At 26.6% G+C, this 4,848-nt stretch overlaps 1 long non-coding RNA gene across 1 annotated transcript; it reads left to right on the forward strand.

Moving 5' to 3' along the window:
• Positions 1-2,260: 2,260 nt before the first annotated feature.
• On the forward strand, positions 2,261-3,407 carry LOC145094740 (uncharacterized). Its single transcript, XR_013703527.1, has 2 exons — positions 2,261-2,551; positions 3,210-3,407. It is a non-coding gene; the product is annotated as an uncharacterized LOC145094740 (long non-coding RNA).
• The last annotated feature ends 1,441 nt before the right edge of the window (positions 3,408-4,848 follow it).

Raw genomic sequence — 4,848 nt, forward strand, 5'->3', positions numbered from 1 at the left:
TTTACTGATTTTTTCCCTTAAGGCATTTTGTTTTATTCTTAAAAATATTATCATAAATAACATTACTTTTTTAATTATATTTACAATAATATAAAAGTTAAAACGTAGATTATTATTTTTCTGTCATTCTAATTAAAAAATGATACATAATATTTGAAACTTTATTCAAAAGTATTAATTTATAATTATCATTTTCACAAGATAAACTTTATCTATTTTATTACATATTAGGTTTTCTTTTTCAATGATAGGTAATCAATTAAAATATTTTTGTATATTATATTCGTTTTTTATAATTTTTATGACTAATTTTTTTTTTTTGTAAAATCTTATCTTTATTTTTTAATATATGTTAAGACCATTGTTATTTTACTTCGTAGAGCTTGCAGCTATAATTTGCTATAACCAAACTTTGACAACACCATGTTTTCATATTTCACTTGGCTCCATGTTTGATTTTGAAATGACAAATATAAAAAACTATTTACATCATACATCATGTATATAGACATGGTTTGATTATTTTTTTAAATTCTTTTCAAAAATATTCTACTATTTGGAATGGTTGTCCATTTTATTGATAGTTGTCAACCTTTTGTTTCCTTTTAGTTTAAAAATAAATTGATGTTCCAAAATATAGAATTATTTCTTTATTGGGTATTAAATATAATAATAGTTTAAAATGTAATATTAATATATAAATATAATTATAAAATTGATAAAATTATACTTTAATTACTAAAACATACAAAATAGATAAAAACAATATGAAAATCGGTCATAACATATTAGTATGTTAATTAATATATATTTTACTTATTATTAAATATAACTATAATAGGAGTAATAGTATGTGAAAGTATTCTAGATTTTATAAATAGTTATTATTTCATACAAACATATTTCATAAAATTTGCTATAGTTAACATTTTCTGTTATGAACTTTATTTTTATACAAATAAAATAAATAGATATAAACTGGTTTCCAATAAATTTTAAACTGGTTTCAATACACTTTAATTTCTTTCCCATTCATATATATATTTCCAATGAAGTAAGGTTATCAATCAAATATTCCACTTTTGTTCACAAATTTCAAACTATAAATAACAATGTTTTCGTTTTCCAGTTTTTCATATTTCACAGAAAGTAGTCTACATTTGAAAATGGATTTCAAAAACACAAAACCCATCAATTGATTGAAGGTAAAGACATTGAAAGATAATTTTTTTGTTTGTTGGTGTATCGTTTGAAATCTATTAAACTTAATATATTTGGTTACGTAAATCACATTTATTCAATAATATTCAAACATGAAAAAATCTTAATTTTTTTAAATTAATAAAATATGAAAACGATTAAAATTGTAATATGGTTATTTTTTGTGTACGTGAAAATGTAACTTGATGAAATAACTATGTCGGACTAATACACCGTGTCTAGTTACAATTAAAACTAAAATTCATAAAACAAACAAAAAAAATATGGAAAATCCAATTTCCTAAGGGCATGTAATAGCTGAAAATAATAAAGTTATAGATAGTTTATCTTGAACCTTGTGAATTTCAATTGAGTATCTATTTTTATGGTGTAATTCATTTTTATGATACTAATTTTTTGATATTAATAGGTTAATTTTATTTTGAATTTTTATTAAATTAAGTATTAGTATCTGATTTTAAAATTTTCTTACGAATTCATCCTAAGTTTAGAATTGTTCCACCATTGTGAAATGTCACCTTGGCATTCAATGGATTTGAAGTTCAATGGTCATTGTACTCTTCAATGGGAAAAAGGAAAGTCTTTAAATCTTTAAATAATTTTTTTAATATGTTCCATTGAACTTGTAGAGTTTAATGCATTGTGGGATAAAAATGAATAGAGTTGTATGGAATAGTGAATGATGATGTGTCACTCCATTGAACTCTATAGAGTTCAATGCATTGTGGATGCCCTAACCGAATAAATTTCCTTGTATTCAAGACTTAATCAGAATATATATATATATATATATATATATATATATATATATATATACACACACACACACCATCTTATAAAGGGTTTATAAGTGTGAGCCCTTTAAAATTTAAGACAATTGTCTTACAACTCAATGAAACAAAATCTGGCCCCTTAAATATACATTGGACGGTGAGGATTCTACCATGGATGATCCATGTGATTTGTTTACCACCAATCAAAATAGACTTTTCAATATCCAAACAAAACCTGGTCCCTTAAATCTAATACATTGGATACCCCATATTCCAACCAAACTCATCGTCTATTCGATTTGTGCAAACCCTCCTCTTCCCCTCGCCGTATACCATCTACACCACCGGTGAAGATGGTATCACATCTATACAACCACAAAAGCCACCAATCAAATCCCTTTCCTCATAACCACCACGCATTGAGGATTATCCTATTCACGTTTCCTCTGGTCATTCCCACTTCACCATCATCGAATCCATCTCCCCCAACCCTCCTCTTCTCGCAGCCACTGATACGTCACTACCACCAATCTAAGCAATCAGTGGATCTGGATTCGGTATCTCCTTCACTTTTTCATGTGTGTTAATGTGTTGTTTCTTTCTATTTCACATGTTAGGGCTCAAATGAGCTCAAAGGCTTCCAGCAGCTGTGATTTTTTGGTTTTTGTGTGTGTCAACATATTATGTTTTGTGTTTCGGTGTTACATAAATATGCTTTATAGGGTTTTTTATATATATAAATCTTCCAGGAGCCTAAAACCTTCCATATCTTCATACCACAGTCATCGTTTCTCCACCTTCTCTGTTAGTAAAACAATACACCCTTACTACACCCTCAATTCTATCATATCTTAAACAAAGGAGAAAGAGAAATATATTCTATACATTTTTGTTCTATGACCTATTTTATAGATTTCATATATTTCTGAAACTTTATACATCTAAGAAAAAGATTTATCTTTGTCTTTTGTTTATATATTTGTAAACATAAGGTTTAAAAACTGGTTGTTGGATCTATATTGTATTTCATACATATCTATATTTTATTTTATATATTTATAGATCTTGAAGAAAATCGTTGTTGGAACTGTATGAAATCGGCTCACAGATCTGGATGCTGAAGGATTTGGAAAACGGAGTTGCCGTATTTTCATATATGTTTTTTTTCTTTTCGAGGCTATCTAACTGATCGTTTTTTTGGTATATATGTTGCAGATTTACAAGATCCTTGACAAAATATTTAGACAAATTTCATTACTGAGGTGAAGATCTATTTTTTTATTTTTGACATGATCAAATCTTCTTAAGTTTTGTTTTTAGTATATTTTGTGTTTCTGTATATTTTGTGTTTCTGGTTTCCTCATTTAGTTTATTTGGTTATTTCAAGAAAATAATAAAATTGTTGTTAATTTATCTTTTAGTATTTTTCTGTATTTGTTTGTATATTTTGTGTTGTTTTTGCATTAAAAGTCATTCAAACTTTAGAATAAGATTTTTTATCAAGTCAAATTTCATTTTCTTGCGATTCTCATTTTTTTGGGGATAATTTGTAGATGAATAATACGATTTTTGTTTCTTTCACATCTTGATACATTAATACTAAAAGTGATAGAGAAATAACTCGCTTAGTTTTTACAAGCAAAGAGCAATTCTAAAAATTCTTGATGGAATAATATGTTTGAATGTCCTGGCAAAATCAAATACTAGCAGTGTTGTAAAACTCGCCGAGTTGGCCGATTACTCCTCCGAGTACTCGCTACTCGGCCCCTTACCGAGGCATGTTACAGAATCCCGAGTACTTCCCGATCGGCCATTTACTGAACTGAGCAATGTTGTAAAACTTGGTCAACTCGGTTATTAATATGTATAATATACTTAATGATTTATTATTTAACATACACATATGTGATTATTACTACATATATATCTTAAATTTTCGTAATTATTCATGAAGTGAAACCATTATTTGTTTTTTTTAGTTTTTGTGTATTCACATGTATCTAATTTTGTTATATATTTCAATCAACTTATGATTTTGATATATAATTTCCCTAAAAATATTACTACATGAATTACCAAATCCGAGTATTCCCGAGTACTCGCTACTCGGTAGTCGGCCGAGTAGGTACCGAGTAATGAGTTCAACAACCTTGAATAGTAATACTTAATTTAATAAAAATACAAAATAAAATTAACCTTTTAACATCAAAAAATTAATATCATAAAAAGGAATTACACCATAAAAATAGATACTCAATTGAAATGCACAGGGCTAAAGATGAACTATCTACAACTTTATTATTTTCAGTTGCTAGGGCCCCTAGGAAATTTGATTTTCTATATTTTTTTCTGTTTGTTTTATGAATACACTTAGTTTTTACATGCAAAGAGCAATTCTAAAAATTCTTGATGGAATAATATGTTTGAATGTCCTGGCAAAATCAAATACTAATACTTAATTTAATAAAAATACAAAATAAAATTAACCTTTTAAGATAAAAAATTTACTATAATAAAAAAGAATTACACCATAAAAATAGATACTCAATTTAAATGCACATGGATCAGGATGAACTATCTACAACTTTATTATTTTCAGCTGCTACGTGCCCTTAGGAAATTGGATTTTCCATATTTTTTTCTGTTTGTTTTATTAATTCGCCTAGTTTTTACAAGCAGAGAGCAATTCTAAAAATTCTTGATGGAATAATATGTTTGAATGTCCTGGAAAAATCAAATACTAATACTTAATTTAATAAAAATACAAAATAATATTAACCTTTTAACATCAAAAATTTAATATCATAAAAAAGGCTCACCATAAAAATAGATACTCAATTGAAAGGCACAGGTT

This window comes from Lactuca serriola, chromosome 3 (assembly GCF_051521515.1).
Source record: "Lactuca serriola cultivar US96UC23 chromosome 3, Lser_US96UC23_V15, whole genome shotgun sequence".
NCBI classification, from domain to species: domain Eukaryota; kingdom Viridiplantae; phylum Streptophyta; class Magnoliopsida; order Asterales; family Asteraceae; genus Lactuca; species Lactuca serriola.